This window comes from Aythya ferina, assembly GCF_964211825.1.
Source record: "Aythya ferina genome assembly, contig: HAP1_SCAFFOLD_376, whole genome shotgun sequence".
In the NCBI taxonomy this organism is placed as follows: Eukaryota; Metazoa; Chordata; class Aves; order Anseriformes; family Anatidae; genus Aythya; species Aythya ferina.
Genome location: NW_028181191.1, coordinates 24,148 through 41,416, shown reverse-complemented (window position 1 = coordinate 41,416; position 17,269 = coordinate 24,148). Strand labels below are relative to the sequence as shown.

The 17,269-nt window shown below is 54.4% G+C and overlaps 1 long non-coding RNA gene across 1 annotated transcript; it reads right to left on the bottom strand.

Annotated features, from left to right (window-relative positions):
- Positions 1-4,445: 4,445 nt before the first annotated feature.
- On the bottom strand, positions 4,446-5,235 carry LOC311429164. The gene is made up of 3 exons (XR_014688122.1): positions 4,984-5,235; positions 4,730-4,897; positions 4,446-4,599 (listed from the first exon to the last, which is right to left on the bottom strand). It is a non-coding gene; the product is annotated as an uncharacterized lncRNA (long non-coding RNA).
- Positions 5,236-17,269: the final 12,034 nt, after the last annotated feature.

Here is a 17,269-nt window from a genome sequence, read left to right as displayed (position 1 = left end):
TGCGCCTCGCACTCTGCGCCTCGCACTCTGCGCCTCGCACTCTGCGCCTCGCACTCTGCGCCTCGCACTCTGCGCCTCGCACTCTGCGCCTCGCACTCTGCGCCTCGCACTCTGCGCCTCGCACTCTGCGCCTCGCACTCTGCGCCTCGCACTCTGCGCCTCGCACTCTGCGCCTCGCACTCTGCGCCTCGCACTCTGCGCCTCGCACTCTGCGCCTCGCACTCTGCGCCTCGCACTCTGCGCCTCGCACTCTGCGCCTCGCACTCTGCGCCTCGCACTCTGCGCCTCGCACTCTGCGCCTCGCACTCTGCGCCTCGCACTCTGCGCCTCGCACTCTGCGCCTCGCACTCTGCGCCTCGCACTCTGCGCCTCGCACTCTGCGCCTCGCACTCTGCGCCTCGCACTCTGCGCCTCGCACTCTGCGCCTCGCACTCTGCGCCTCGCACTCTGCGCCTCGCACTCTGCGCCTCGCACTCTGCGCCTCGCACTCTGCGCCTCGCACTCTGCGCCTCGCACTCTGCGCCTCGCACTCTGCGCCTCGCACTCTGCGCCTCGCACTCTGCGCCTCGCACTCTGCGCCTCGCACTCTGCGCCTCGCACTCTGCGCCTCGCACTCTGCGCCTCGCACTCTGCGCCTCGCACTCTGCGCCTCGCACTCTGCGCCTCGCACTCTGCGCCTCGCACTCTGCGCCTCGCACTCTGCGCCTCGCACTCTGCGCCTCGCACTCTGCGCCTCGCACTCTGCGCCTCGCACTCTGCGCCTCGCACTCTGCGCCTCGCACTCTGCGCCTCGCACTCTGCGCCTCGCACTCTGCGCCTCGCACTCTGCGCCTCGCACTCTGCGCCTCGCACTCTGCGCCTCGCACTCTGCGCCTCGCACTCTGCGCCTCGCACTCTGCGCCTCGCACTCTGCGCCTCGCACTCTGCGCCTCGCACTCTGCGCCTCGCACTCTGCGCCTCGCACTCTGCGCCTCGCACTCTGCGCCTCGCACTCTGCGCCTCGCACTCTGCGCCTCGCACTCTGCGCCTCGCACTCTGCGCCTCGCACTCTGCGCCTCGCACTCTGCGCCTCGCACTCTGCGCCTCGCACTCTGCGCCTCGCACTCTGCGCCTCGCACTCTGCGCCTCGCACTCTGCGCCTCGCACTCTGCGCCTCGCACTCTGCGCCTCGCACTCTGCGCCTCGCACTCTGCGCCTCGCACTCTGCGCCTCGCACTCTGCGCCTCGCACTCTGCGCCTCGCACTCTGCGCCTCGCACTCTGCGCCTCGCACTCTGCGCCTCGCACTCTGCGCCTCGCACTCTGCGCCTCGCACTCTGCGCCTCGCACTCTGCGCCTCGCACTCTGCGCCTCGCACTCTGCGCCTCGCACTCTGCGCCTCGCACTCTGCGCCTCGCACTCTGCGCCTCGCACTCTGCGCCTCGCACTCTGCGCCTCGCACTCTGCGCCTCGCACTCTGCGCCTCGCACTCTGCGCCTCGCACTCTGCGCCTCGCACTCTGCGCCTCGCACTCTGCGCCTCGCACTCTGCGCCTCGCACTCTGCGCCTCGCACTCTGCGCCTCGCACTCTGCGCCTCGCACTCTGCGCCTCGCACTCTGCGCCTCGCACTCTGCGCCTCGCACTCTGCGCCTCGCACTCTGCGCCTCGCACTCTGCGCCTCGCACTCTGCGCCTCGCACTCTGCGCCTCGCACTCTGCGCCTCGCACTCTGCGCCTCGCACTCTGCGCCTCGCACTCTGCGCCTCGCACTCTGCGCCTCGCACTCTGCGCCTCGCACTCTGCGCCTCGCACTCTGCGCCTCGCACTCTGCGCCTCGCACTCTGCGCCTCGCACTCTGCGCCTCGCACTCTGCGCCTCGCACTCTGCGCCTCGCACTCTGCGCCTCGCACTCTGCGCCTCGCACTCTGCGCCTCGCACTCTGCGCCTCGCACTCTGCGCCTCGCACTCTGCGCCTCGCACTCTGCGCCTCGCACTCTGCGCCTCGCACTCTGCGCCTCGCACTCTGCGCCTCGCACTCTGCGCCTCGCACTCTGCGCCTCGCACTCTGCGCCTCGCACTCTGCGCCTCGCACTCTGCGCCTCGCACTCTGCGCCTCGCACTCTGCGCCTCGCACTCTGCGCCTCGCACTCTGCGCCTCGCACTCTGCGCCTCGCACTCTGCGCCTCGCACTCTGCGCCTCGCACTCTGCGCCTCGCACTCTGCGCCTCGCACTCTGCGCCTCGCACTCTGCGCCTCGCACTCTGCGCCTCGCACTCTGCGCCTCGCACTCTGCGCCTCGCACTCTGCGCCTCGCACTCTGCGCCTCGCACTCTGCGCCTCGCACTCTGCGCCTCGCACTCTGCGCCTCGCACTCTGCGCCTCGCACTCTGCGCCTCGCACTCTGCGCCTCGCACTCTGCGCCTCGCACTCTGCGCCTCGCACTCTGCGCCTCGCACTCTGCGCCTCGCACTCTGCGCCTCGCACTCTGCGCCTCGCACTCTGCGCCTCGCACTCTGCGCCTCGCACTCTGCGCCTCGCACTCTGCGCCTCGCACTCTGCGCCTCGCACTCTGCGCCTCGCACTCTGCGCCTCGCACTCTGCGCCTCGCACTCTGCGCCTCGCACTCTGCGCCTCGCACTCTGCGCCTCGCACTCTGCGCCTCGCACTCTGCGCCTCGCACTCTGCGCCTCGCACTCTGCGCCTCGCACTCTGCGCCTCGCACTCTGCGCCTCGCACTCTGCGCCTCGCACTCTGCGCCTCGCACTCTGCGCCTCGCACTCTGCGCCTCGCACTCTGCGCCTCGCACTCTGCGCCTCGCACTCTGCGCCTCGCACTCTGCGCCTCGCACTCTGCGCCTCGCACTCTGCGCCTCGCACTCTGCGCCTCGCACTCTGCGCCTCGCACTCTGCGCCTCGCACTCTGCGCCTCGCACTCTGCGCCTCGCACTCTGCGCCTCGCACTCTGCGCCTCGCACTCTGCGCCTCGCACTCTGCGCCTCGCACTCTGCGCCTCGCACTCTGCGCCTCGCACTCTGCGCCTCGCACTCTGCGCCTCGCACTCTGCGCCTCGCACTCTGCGCCTCGCACTCTGCGCCTCGCACTCTGCGCCTCGCACTCTGCGCCTCGCACTCTGCGCCTCGCACTCTGCGCCTCGCACTCTGCGCCTCGCACTCTGCGCCTCGCACTCTGCGCCTCGCACTCTGCGCCTCGCACTCTGCGCCTCGCACTCTGCGCCTCGCACTCTGCGCCTCGCACTCTGCGCCTCGCACTCTGCGCCTCGCACTCTGCGCCTCGCACTCTGCGCCTCGCACTCTGCGCCTCGCACTCTGCGCCTCGCACTCTGCGCCTCGCACTCTGCGCCTCGCACTCTGCGCCTCGCACTCTGCGCCTCGCACTCTGCGCCTCGCACTCTGCGCCTCGCACTCTGCGCCTCGCACTCTGCGCCTCGCACTCTGCGCCTCGCACTCTGCGCCTCGCACTCTGCGCCTCGCACTCTGCGCCTCGCACTCTGCGCCTCGCACTCTGCGCCTCGCACTCTGCGCCTCGCACTCTGCGCCTCGCACTCTGCGCCTCGCACTCTGCGCCTCGCACTCTGCGCCTCGCACTCTGCGCCTCGCACTCTGCGCCTCGCACTCTGCGCCTCGCACTCTGCGCCTCGCACTCTGCGCCTCGCACTCTGCGCCTCGCACTCTGCGCCTCGCACTCTGCGCCTCGCACTCTGCGCCTCGCACTCTGCGCCTCGCACTCTGCGCCTCGCACTCTGCGCCTCGCACTCTGCGCCTCGCACTCTGCGCCTCGCACTCTGCGCCTCGCACTCTGCGCCTCGCACTCTGCGCCTCGCACTCTGCGCCTCGCACTCTGCGCCTCGCACTCTGCGCCTCGCACTCTGCGCCTCGCACTCTGCGCCTCGCACTCTGCGCCTCGCACTCTGCGCCTCGCACTCTGCGCCTCGCACTCTGCGCCTCGCACTCTGCGCCTCGCACTCTGCGCCTCGCACTCTGCGCCTCGCACTCTGCGCCTCGCACTCTGCGCCTCGCACTCTGCGCCTCGCACTCTGCGCCTCGCACTCTGCGCCTCGCACTCTGCGCCTCGCACTCTGCGCCTCGCACTCTGCGCCTCGCACTCTGCGCCTCGCACTCTGCGCCTCGCACTCTGCGCCTCGCACTCTGCGCCTCGCACTCTGCGCCTCGCACTCTGCGCCTCGCACTCTGCGCCTCGCACTCTGCGCCTCGCACTCTGCGCCTCGCACTCTGCGCCTCGCACTCTGCGCCTCGCACTCTGCGCCTCGCACTCTGCGCCTCGCACTCTGCGCCTCGCACTCTGCGCCTCGCACTCTGCGCCTCGCACTCTGCGCCTCGCACTCTGCGCCTCGCACTCTGCGCCTCGCACTCTGCGCCTCGCACTCTGCGCCTCGCACTCTGCGCCTCGCACTCTGCGCCTCGCACTCTGCGCCAGACACTTACCCGTGATAGCTGAGACTCGGGTTCATAGGGCTTGGGACGAAGTGCAGTTCTCTTTAAGGTGCTGGACCTGTTCAGGAAGCAGTCCCCAGCTGAGACCCAGGCCTGAAGAGAAGATGACAGACTTTCCTCATGCTGCTTTTGGCCTGCATCTTTTGAAAACTGTATTTTTTTTTTATGAACAACAGCACATTCTCACGATTTCCACTTAGTCAAAGTAGCAATCTTTCCACCAGTATCCATCCCAACCTCTTTCTACTTACCACAAGGCCAACCTCTTTCTACTTACCACAATCTGCATTCACATTAAGGCACCTTGTTCACACAGCCCGTTTGTCAATCTTCCAAATACTTAAGAACCTTCTTCAACGTCAGGCTGACCTGTGTGCACTTGGGCTTGTGAGGCCTTTTTTTTGTTTGTTTTTTTCTTCCAGTGCTCGGAAGGGAGCTTAGAATCCACCTAAGTAATTTCACAGAAAACAGACAAGGTGAAGGAAGTACTCAAACTCCTCAGCAGTAACAACCACAGAACCCAGGAACACTTACCTGCTGTCTCCTGAACTCCAGTCACTTCCAAAGTTGCTTCGCAGTGAAAGAGTGCCACCAGGGCTTTTCTGAAGAAGGCACCACCAACGTAACTAGCTCATAGAGTCTCTAAAACTATTTCACAGAGAGGGCAGAAAACATGAAGGAAAAGCAGCCTAGTAGGGAACACGGAGACCAATTCACCACGAGAGAAAAACACCCCAGGCTACCCAAGCCTCAGTCTCCCCTGGGGAGGCAATTCCCCCACAAGTCCTCAGGCTTCCTAATATAGCAAAGGTCAAATGACCCACACCTGGCAGGTTTCACTTAACAAGGGTGGAGCCAAGAGACCTTGTGGAATAAGCTCGTCTACCTGGCTTCAAAGTTTTAAGGTCTATTGCTCCTTATTGCTAGTAGAAATAACCTGACAAGGGGCTTAGTGGTTACAGCTGACCTAATGAATTAACTACAAAAGGTGCACAAGGGTCATATTTCTGTTAGTCATTCTGTGAGCAAAATTAGTACAGAGCCTGTTAAAAAAATCAATACAAATAAATAAAAGAAATGAATAAAAAAAGAAAATGACCTTAAAGGCAAACTTGCCATCGTAGATTTTCGTCTGTCTAGTCATGACAGATAAAGAATTTAGCAATCAGAATTCCTTTTCTTGATATTAATGTTATTTACATTTTCTTCTCTGAGATCCCTTCTTTATGCAGGACTTTTCTAAATCTAGCCCCGTGACCTCTGACTACACTATTTATAGAATCATAGAATATCCTGAGCTGGAAGGGACCCATAAGGATCATCAAGTCCAACTCCTGGCACCGCACAGGTCTACCCAAAAGTTTAGACCACGTGACTAAGTGCACGGTCCAATTGCTTCTTAAATTCAGACAGGCTTGGTGCAGTGACTAGTTCCCTGGGGAGCCTGTTCCGGTGTGCGACCACCCTCCTCTCGGTGAAGAACCTCTTGCTGACGTCCAGCCTAAACCTTCCCTGCCTCAGCTTAACACCGTTCCCGTGGGTCCTATCACTGGTGATTACGGAGAATAGGTCAGCACCTGCCTCTGCACTCCCCCACGCGAGGAAGTTGTACGCTGCAATGAGGTCCCCCCTCAGCCTCCCCTTCCCCAGGCTGAAGAGGCCCAGTGACCTCAGCCGCTCCTCATCCGGCTTCCCCTCTAGGCCCTTCACCATCTTCGTCGCCCTCCTCTCGACACTCTCCAGCAGTTTAATGTCCTTCTTGTACTGTGCTGCCCAGAACTTCATGCAGTACTCGAAGTGAGGCCGCACCAGCGCAGAGTAGAGCGGGACAATCACTTCCCTCGATCGACCAGCAATGCCGTGCTTGATGCACCCCAGGATATGGTTGGCCCCCCTGGCTGCCAGGGCACACTGCTGGCTCATGTTCAACTTGCTGTCAACCACCGCCCCCGGATCCCTCTCTGCGGGGCTGCTCTCCAGCATCTCGTCACCCAGTCGGTACGTATAGCCAGGGTTGCCCTGTCCCAGGTGCAGGACCCGGCACATGCTCTTGTTAATCGTCATGCGGTTGGTGATCACCCAGCTCTCCAATCTGCCCAGATCTCTCTGCGAGGCCTTTCCACCCTCATCTGAGTCTACAACGCCTCCAAGTTTGGTGCCATCAGCAAATTTGCTCAAAACACCTTCTAGTCCTACATCTAAATTGTTTATAAAATCCGTGAAGAGGACCGGCCCTAAAGTGGAGCCTTGAGGGACCCCACTAGTGACCATGCGCCAGCCTGATGTGGCCCCGTTTACCACAAGCCCTTGAGCCCTGCCTGTCAGCCAATTGCTCACCCACCGTATGACGTGTTTGTTGAGTTGTATGCTGGACATTTTGTCCAGTAGGATCGCACGGGAAACCGTGTCAAAAGCTTTGCTCAAGTCCAAAAAGATCACGTCAGCTGGTTTCCCTTGATCAACTAGATGGGTGATCTTATCATAAAAGGAATTCAGATTTGTTAGGCAGGACCTACCCCTCATGAACCCATGTTGGCTGGGACCAATGACTGCGTTGTCCCCCAGGTGCGCTTCAAGAACTTCAAGGATCATCTTCTCCAGAATTTTACCAGGCGCTGATGTGAGCCTGACAGGCCTGTAGTTGCCACGGTCCACTTTCTTGCCCTTCTTGAAAATTGGTACGACATTTGCCAGCTTCCAGTCCACTGGGACCTCTCCAGATTCACAAGATCATTGAAAAATAATTGAGAGAGGTCCCGCGATGGCGTCAGCCAGCTCCTTAAGCACCCTGGGATGAATCCCACCTGGTCCCACGGACTTGTATAGGTCCAGGTGGAGCAGCAAATCGCGCACACGTTCAGGGTCGGTTGGGAGTTGATCATTCCCACCATCGTGGTCCTCCAGCTCAGGGCACCCGGGGTGTATTTACTTCGGCTGCGTAGAAGCTATCACGCATAAATGCCAGGCTCCGGATCCTCACTCACTATTCAGGTCAAGGACTGGGCTGCAAGTTTTGGCTTTAATTTGGTTACGTGCCTACATTGCTGTTTCCTGGCAGGTCATGGGAAGAAGGTCGGCTGGCTTGCGGCAGCTTACGTGCACGTGGCTTTTAGGCTGCAGCCAAAGCGTTCCTCTAGATCTGGAAGTTTGAAGATGGTTGGAAAAGCCATCCGAGTGGTTAGAAAGCTGCCTGGCAGAGAAGGACCTGGGAGTGATGGTGGATAGTCGACTGAATATGAGCCAGCAGCGTGCTCAGGTGGCCAAGAAGGCCAACAGCATCCTGGCTCGTACAAGAAACGGCGTGGCCAGCAGGACTAAGGAAGCCATTGTGCCCCTGTACTTGGCTCTGGTGAGGCCGCACCCCAAGTACTATGTTCAGTTTTGGGCCCCTCGCTACAAGAAGGATATTGAGAGGCTCCAGTGAGTCCAGGGAAGGGCAACAAAGCTGGTGAGGGATCTGGAGAACAAGTCTTATGAGGAGCGGCTGAGGGAGCTGGGATTGTTCGCTCTGGAGAAGGGGAGGCTCAGGGGCGACCTTATCGCACTCTACAGATACCTTAAAGGAGGCTGTAGCGAGGTGGGGGTTGGTCTGTTCTCACATGTGCCTGGTGATCGGACGAGGGGGAATGGGCTAAAGTTGCACCAGTGGAGGTGTAGGCTGGATGTTAGGAAAAACTTCTTCACCAAACGGGTCGTTAGGCATTGGACCGGGCTGCCCAGGGGAGTGGTCGAGTCACCATCCCTGGAGGTCTTTAAAAGATGTTTAGGTGTGGAGCTTAGGGATACGGCTTAGTGGAGGACTGGTTAGTGTTATGTCAGAGCTTGGACTACATGATCTTGGAGGTCTCTTCCAACCTAGGTGATTCTGTGTTGCAGTCTCCAAGCTGGGATACAACCGCCTGTTAGTTCGGCATAACTGAATTTTGTGTTCCTTGCACTAGCTGTTCCTTCACCTCCTCTGCAGAGACAAGGACATGCATCTTTTTCACGCTCCTTCATTAGTAAACAAACCAGGATAGATTGAAGCCCCTTTCTTCACGTCAGTAAGATACCTGCCTTTGGTTTCAGTGAAGATTCAGGCCCTAGCACCTGAAGTTTCTTCTGGATGGTGTTTCTTCTCTATAGGGTAATTTCATTTCCCTGTTGAAGACTTACAAGGGCGTAGTAACAAAAGCAAAGGCATAAAACGGTCCAGGAGGCATAGGCTGCTTTTGAGCCTGCAGCAGACTATAGGTATGATATTATCATTTCAGACAAATACAGTCTACGTAACGTGAACGGTTTCAGCACGCTTGCACTCTGCCACAAGCCAGAGAATGGGACCTTCATTTTATGACCAGATGGAAAAGAAAAACAACGACGACAAAAATTAAGAGAAGGAACTTTTCCTTCACCTAAATTTTATTATTTTGCAACTCCTTCAGGTGGCCACAAGGAATTATCAACACCCTCCTCTCCCCTCCCCACCCCCCCCCCAACCCCCCCCCAAAAAAAAAAATAAAAAAAAAAGAGAGGGACATTGTGGCATAGAGGTATAATTTCAGTTCACACCAGAAGACATTCTTCTCACTGAAGTACAGCTAAGCCCCACAAAGCATCAAAACAAAACAAAACGAGCCAAAAAGAGATGTATTTACGAGTTCGTTTCACGTGCCGGCATTATTTCCTTGTCTGGTCACGCATTCAGGGCAAGATCTATCTGGGGGGGAACGCGTAATGCCGTGCAAGGTTGTTTGGTGGTATGAGCGACAACATGACTTTAAAATTCTGAGCTGTTTGTATAGAAGCAAAGTACAAAAGAGTACACTATCCCCGAGGGCAACGTAGAAACTACCTGTTGCTTCTCAGGTTTAAAAGCTAAAAGGTGTAAGCAGCTGTCTGAGTACCATACTGACGTATACATGAACATTTTCCTCTCCAATGTCCAAGTTGGAGTGCAACATTTTTCATCGTGCTCTCAGATCAGGATTCTGATTCTAACAATGGTTCCTAGTGCAAATTTCCAGAGAAGGGGGAAGCAAACCAGTCCTGACTGCTTTGAATGAGATGGAGAGAGCAAACAAACGTAGACGAAGAAGATAAACCTGTAGCAATGTTTTCAGATAATTGCCACTGTCCAAAAGCTTTAGAGTGGTTGAATCCTTCAAAGTTCATTACTGAAAACTCCGGCAGCATCACTGAATTTGAAGGAGTAAGATAGACTTGCACCATCGCAGAGCCTCAGCCACAGTTTAAATGGGCACTGCCTCTAACTTCACAAGAATGAAAGAGAAGAGGTCATCTTTCTACCTTGTCAGCTACTGGCAGACCTAGAGAAAGAAAAAAGAAGAGTTGTTAACATTAGGACGTAATGCTTTTTTTTTTTTTTTTTAGGACACCTCACCAAATGGGTAATATTGTGTAGTAACCGGACAACAAATGAAAGGGAAGAAGAAGGGGTAGAAGGTACTTGCACGGCCTTAATTTCCGTGGCAATTGACAACAACCACAATCCGCAATGATTTCTAAGTGCCTTACACCATTGACCCTTGAGGCACAAAAACGGGATTCCCACATTAGGTAAGGGGAGTACGATCCCTCTCAAAACACGAGAGTCTGGGGACCGCGACTGAGTACTGAAAATCTTAAGGCTAGGATGTTCACGTACCAGAAAGGAAACTCACATTTTAGCACTAAGCGTAAGCCTTTCGAGGCAGGCTGGGAACCGGTTCTTTTTAACCCAGGGTCCACTTCAGCACCTTCAAAGCTAAAGAACTGGTTGACTGCTCTGTTGAATTGTGCTCCAGGCAGAAAGACTCACGTTCCTATTAACAGAAAGAGCTTAATAAAGAGCTTGCTTCCATCCTAAAGATGAGTTTTGGATTCAAACGTACCCTGTCCAAGATGAACAACTACCTTAACTTTGTGGGGTTTATGATCTGCATTAGAGATTTGTGACGTTAAGCTTCACAGCTCCTCCTCTGGATGCAGGAAGGATGTAGAAAAGGGCAAGACAACTTCCAAAACTCAATTGCATTGCCACAAAACTAAAGTAACGTACCCCTGCAAGCACAGAAACTCCTTTGCAAACCTCTGCAGAAGACATCTTGCTAGGAAGCGCCTCGCACTCTGCGCCTCGCACTCTGCGCCTCGCACTCTGCGCCTCGCACTCTGCGCCTCGCACTCTGCGCCTCGCACTCGGTACGTATAGCCAGGGTTGCCCTGTCCCAGGTGCAGGACCCGGCACATGCTCTTGTTAATCGTCATGCGGTTGGTGATCACCCAGCTCTCCAATCTGCCCAGATCTCTCTGCGAGGCCTTTCCACCCTCATCTGAGTCTACAACGCCTCCAAGTTTGGTGCCATCAGCAAATTTGCTCAAAACACCTTCTAGTCCTACATCTAAATTGTTTATAAAATCCGTGAAGAGGACCGGCCCTAAAGTGGAGCCTTGAGGGACCCCACTAGTGACCATGCGCCAGCCTGATGTGGCCCCGTTTACCACAAGCCCTTGAGCCCTGCCTGTCAGCCAATTGCTCACCCACCGTATGACGTGTTTGTTGAGTTGTATGCTGGACATTTTGTCCAGTAGGATCGCACGGGAAACCGTGTCAAAAGCTTTGCTCAAGTCCAAAAAGATCACGTCAGCTGGTTTCCCTTGATCAACTAGATGGGTGATCTTATCATAAAAGGAATTCAGATTTGTTAGGCAGGACCTACCCCTCATGAACCCATGTTGGCTGGGACCAATGACTGCGTTGTCCCCCAGGTGCGCTTCAAGAACTTCAAGGATCATCTTCTCCAGAATTTTACCAGGCGCTGATGTGAGCCTGACAGGCCTGTAGTTGCCACGGTCCACTTTCTTGCCCTTCTTGAAAATTGGTACGACATTTGCCAGCTTCCAGTCCACTGGGACCTCTCCAGATTCACAAGATCATTGAAAAATAATTGAGAGAGGTCCCGCGATGGCGTCAGCCAGCTCCTTAAGCACCCTGGGATGAATCCCACCTGGTCCCACGGACTTGTATAGGTCCAGGTGGAGCAGCAAATCGCGCACACGTTCAGGGTCGGTTGGGAGTTGATCATTCCCACCATCGTGGTCCTCCAGCTCAGGGCACCCGGGGTGTATTTACTTCGGCTGCGTAGAAGCTATCACGCATAAATGCCAGGCTCCGGATCCTCACTCACTATTCAGGTCAAGGACTGGGCTGCAAGTTTTGGCTTTAATTTGGTTACGTGCCTACATTGCTGTTTCCTGGCAGGTCATGGGAAGAAGGTCGGCTGGCTTGCGGCAGCTTACGTGCACGTGGCTTTTAGGCTGCAGCCAAAGCGTTCCTCTAGATCTGGAAGTTTGAAGATGGTTGGAAAAGCCATCCGAGTGGTTAGAAAGCTGCCTGGCAGAGAAGGACCTGGGAGTGATGGTGGATAGTCGACTGAATATGAGCCAGCAGCGTGCTCAGGTGGCCAAGAAGGCCAACAGCATCCTGGCTCGTACAAGAAACGGCGTGGCCAGCAGGACTAAGGAAGCCATTGTGCCCCTGTACTTGGCTCTGGTGAGGCCGCACCCCAAGTACTATGTTCAGTTTTGGGCCCCTCGCTACAAGAAGGATATTGAGAGGCTCCAGTGAGTCCAGGGAAGGGCAACAAAGCTGGTGAGGGATCTGGAGAACAAGTCTTATGAGGAGCGGCTGAGGGAGCTGGGATTGTTCGCTCTGGAGAAGGGGAGGCTCAGGGGCGACCTTATCGCACTCTACAGATACCTTAAAGGAGGCTGTAGCGAGGTGGGGGTTGGTCTGTTCTCACATGTGCCTGGTGATCGGACGAGGGGGAATGGGCTAAAGTTGCACCAGTGGAGGTGTAGGCTGGATGTTAGGAAAAACTTCTTCACCAAACGGGTCGTTAGGCATTGGACCGGGCTGCCCAGGGGAGTGGTCGAGTCACCATCCCTGGAGGTCTTTAAAAGATGTTTAGGTGTGGAGCTTAGGGATACGGCTTAGTGGAGGACTGGTTAGTGTTATGTCAGAGCTTGGACTACATGATCTTGGAGGTCTCTTCCAACCTAGGTGATTCTGTGTTGCAGTCTCCAAGCTGGGATACAACCGCCTGTTAGTTCGGCATAACTGAATTTTGTGTTCCTTGCACTAGCTGTTCCTTCACCTCCTCTGCAGAGACAAGGACATGCATCTTTTTCACGCTCCTTCATTAGTAAACAAACCAGGATAGATTGAAGCCCCTTTCTTCACGTCAGTAAGATACCTGCCTTTGGTTTCAGTGAAGATTCAGGCCCTAGCACCTGAAGTTTCTTCTGGATGGTGTTTCTTCTCTATAGGGTAATTTCATTTCCCTGTTGAAGACTTACAAGGGCGTAGTAACAAAAGCAAAGGCATAAAACGGTCCAGGAGGCATAGGCTGCTTTTGAGCCTGCAGCAGACTATAGGTATGATATTATCATTTCAGACAAATACAGTCTACGTAACGTGAACGGTTTCAGCACGCTTGCACTCTGCCACAAGCCAGAGAATGGGACCTTCATTTTATGACCAGATGGAAAAGAAAAACAACGACGACAAAAATTAAGAGAAGGAACTTTTCCTTCACCTAAATTTTATTATTTTGCAACTCCTTCAGGTGGCCACAAGGAATTATCAACACCCTCCTCTCCCCTCCCCACCCCCCCCCCAACCCCCCCCCAAAAAAAAAAATAAAAAAAAAAGAGAGGGACATTGTGGCATAGAGGTATAATTTCAGTTCACACCAGAAGACATTCTTCTCACTGAAGTACAGCTAAGCCCCACAAAGCATCAAAACAAAACAAAACGAGCCAAAAAGAGATGTATTTACGAGTTCGTTTCACGTGCCGGCATTATTTCCTTGTCTGGTCACGCATTCAGGGCAAGATCTATCTGGGGGGGAACGCGTAATGCCGTGCAAGGTTGTTTGGTGGTATGAGCGACAACATGACTTTAAAATTCTGAGCTGTTTGTATAGAAGCAAAGTACAAAAGAGTACACTATCCCCGAGGGCAACGTAGAAACTACCTGTTGCTTCTCAGGTTTAAAAGCTAAAAGGTGTAAGCAGCTGTCTGAGTACCATACTGACGTATACATGAACATTTTCCTCTCCAATGTCCAAGTTGGAGTGCAACATTTTTCATCGTGCTCTCAGATCAGGATTCTGATTCTAACAATGGTTCCTAGTGCAAATTTCCAGAGAAGGGGGAAGCAAACCAGTCCTGACTGCTTTGAATGAGATGGAGAGAGCAAACAAACGTAGACGAAGAAGATAAACCTGTAGCAATGTTTTCAGATAATTGCCACTGTCCAAAAGCTTTAGAGTGGTTGAATCCTTCAAAGTTCATTACTGAAAACTCCGGCAGCATCACTGAATTTGAAGGAGTAAGATAGACTTGCACCATCGCAGAGCCTCAGCCACAGTTTAAATGGGCACTGCCTCTAACTTCACAAGAATGAAAGAGAAGAGGTCATCTTTCTACCTTGTCAGCTACTGGCAGACCTAGAGAAAGAAAAAAGAAGAGTTGTTAACATTAGGACGTAATGCTTTTTTTTTTTTTTTTTAGGACACCTCACCAAATGGGTAATATTGTGTAGTAACCGGACAACAAATGAAAGGGAAGAAGAAGGGGTAGAAGGTACTTGCACGGCCTTAATTTCCGTGGCAATTGACAACAACCACAATCCGCAATGATTTCTAAGTGCCTTACACCATTGACCCTTGAGGCACAAAAACGGGATTCCCACATTAGGTAAGGGGAGTACGATCCCTCTCAAAACACGAGAGTCTGGGGACCGCGACTGAGTACTGAAAATCTTAAGGCTAGGATGTTCACGTACCAGAAAGGAAACTCACATTTTAGCACTAAGCGTAAGCCTTTCGAGGCAGGCTGGGAACCGGTTCTTTTTAACCCAGGGTCCACTTCAGCACCTTCAAAGCTAAAGAACTGGTTGACTGCTCTGTTGAATTGTGCTCCAGGCAGAAAGACTCACGTTCCTATTAACAGAAAGAGCTTAATAAAGAGCTTGCTTCCATCCTAAAGATGAGTTTTGGATTCAAACGTACCCTGTCCAAGATGAACAACTACCTTAACTTTGTGGGGTTTATGATCTGCATTAGAGATTTGTGACGTTAAGCTTCACAGCTCCTCCTCTGGATGCAGGAAGGATGTAGAAAAGGGCAAGACAACTTCCAAAACTCAATTGCATTGCCACAAAACTAAAGTAACGTACCCCTGCAAGCACAGAAACTCCTTTGCAAACCTCTGCAGAAGACATCTTGCTAGGAAGCGCCTCGCACTCTGCGCCTCGCACTCTGCGCCTCGCACTCTGCGCCTCGCACTCTGCGCCTCGCACTCTGCGCCTCGCACTCGGTACGTATAGCCAGGGTTGCCCTGTCCCAGGTGCAGGACCCGGCACATGCTCTTGTTAATCGTCATGCGGTTGGTGATCACCCAGCTCTCCAATCTGCCCAGATCTCTCTGCGAGGCCTTTCCACCCTCATCTGAGTCTACAACGCCTCCAAGTTTGGTGCCATCAGCAAATTTGCTCAAAACACCTTCTAGTCCTACATCTAAATTGTTTATAAAATCCGTGAAGAGGACCGGCCCTAAAGTGGAGCCTTGAGGGACCCCACTAGTGACCATGCGCCAGCCTGATGTGGCCCCGTTTACCACAAGCCCTTGAGCCCTGCCTGTCAGCCAATTGCTCACCCACCGTATGACGTGTTTGTTGAGTTGTATGCTGGACATTTTGTCCAGTAGGATCGCACGGGAAACCGTGTCAAAAGCTTTGCTCAAGTCCAAAAAGATCACGTCAGCTGGTTTCCCTTGATCAACTAGATGGGTGATCTTATCATAAAAGGAATTCAGATTTGTTAGGCAGGACCTACCCCTCATGAACCCATGTTGGCTGGGACCAATGACTGCGTTGTCCCCCAGGTGCGCTTCAAGAACTTCAAGGATCATCTTCTCCAGAATTTTACCAGGCGCTGATGTGAGCCTGACAGGCCTGTAGTTGCCACGGTCCACTTTCTTGCCCTTCTTGAAAATTGGTACGACATTTGCCAGCTTCCAGTCCACTGGGACCTCTCCAGATTCACAAGATCATTGAAAAATAATTGAGAGAGGTCCCGCGATGGCGTCAGCCAGCTCCTTAAGCACCCTGGGATGAATCCCACCTGGTCCCACGGACTTGTATAGGTCCAGGTGGAGCAGCAAATCGCGCACACGTTCAGGGTCGGTTGGGAGTTGATCATTCCCACCATCGTGGTCCTCCAGCTCAGGGCACCCGGGGTGTATTTACTTCGGCTGCGTAGAAGCTATCACGCATAAATGCCAGGCTCCGGATCCTCACTCACTATTCAGGTCAAGGACTGGGCTGCAAGTTTTGGCTTTAATTTGGTTACGTGCCTACATTGCTGTTTCCTGGCAGGTCATGGGAAGAAGGTCGGCTGGCTTGCGGCAGCTTACGTGCACGTGGCTTTTAGGCTGCAGCCAAAGCGTTCCTCTAGATCTGGAAGTTTGAAGATGGTTGGAAAAGCCATCCGAGTGGTTAGAAAGCTGCCTGGCAGAGAAGGACCTGGGAGTGATGGTGGATAGTCGACTGAATATGAGCCAGCAGCGTGCTCAGGTGGCCAAGAAGGCCAACAGCATCCTGGCTCGTACAAGAAACGGCGTGGCCAGCAGGACTAAGGAAGCCATTGTGCCCCTGTACTTGGCTCTGGTGAGGCCGCACCCCAAGTACTATGTTCAGTTTTGGGCCCCTCGCTACAAGAAGGATATTGAGAGGCTCCAGTGAGTCCAGGGAAGGGCAACAAAGCTGGTGAGGGATCTGGAGAACAAGTCTTATGAGGAGCGGCTGAGGGAGCTGGGATTGTTCGCTCTGGAGAAGGGGAGGCTCAGGGGCGACCTTATCGCACTCTACAGATACCTTAAAGGAGGCTGTAGCGAGGTGGGGGTTGGTCTGTTCTCACATGTGCCTGGTGATCGGACGAGGGGGAATGGGCTAAAGTTGCACCAGTGGAGGTGTAGGCTGGATGTTAGGAAAAACTTCTTCACCAAACGGGTCGTTAGGCATTGGACCGGGCTGCCCAGGGGAGTGGTCGAGTCACCATCCCTGGAGGTCTTTAAAAGATGTTTAGGTGTGGAGCTTAGGGATACGGCTTAGTGGAGGACTGGTTAGTGTTATGTCAGAGCTTGGACTACATGATCTTGGAGGTCTCTTCCAACCTAGGTGATTCTGTGTTGCAGTCTCCAAGCTGGGATACAACCGCCTGTTAGTTCGGCATAACTGAATTTTGTGTTCCTTGCACTAGCTGTTCCTTCACCTCCTCTGCAGAGACAAGGACATGCATCTTTTTCACGCTCCTTCATTAGTAAACAAACCAGGATAGATTGAAGCCCCTTTCTTCACGTCAGTAAGATACCTGCCTTTGGTTTCAGTGAAGATTCAGGCCCTAGCACCTGAAGTTTCTTCTGGATGGTGTTTCTTCTCTATAGGGTAATTTCATTTCCCTGTTGAAGACTTACAAGGGCGTAGTAACAAAAGCAAAGGCATAAAACGGTCCAGGAGGCATAGGCTGCTTTTGAGCCTGCAGCAGACTATAGGTATGATATTATCATTTCAGACAAATACAGTCTACGTAACGTGAACGGTTTCAGCACGCTTGCACTCTGCCACAAGCCAGAGAATGGGACCTTCATTTTATGACCAGATGGAAAAGAAAAACAACGACGACAAAAATTAAGAGAAGGAACTTTTCCTTCACCTAAATTTTATTATTTTGCAACTCCTTCAGGTGGCCACAAGGAATTATCAACACCCTCCTCT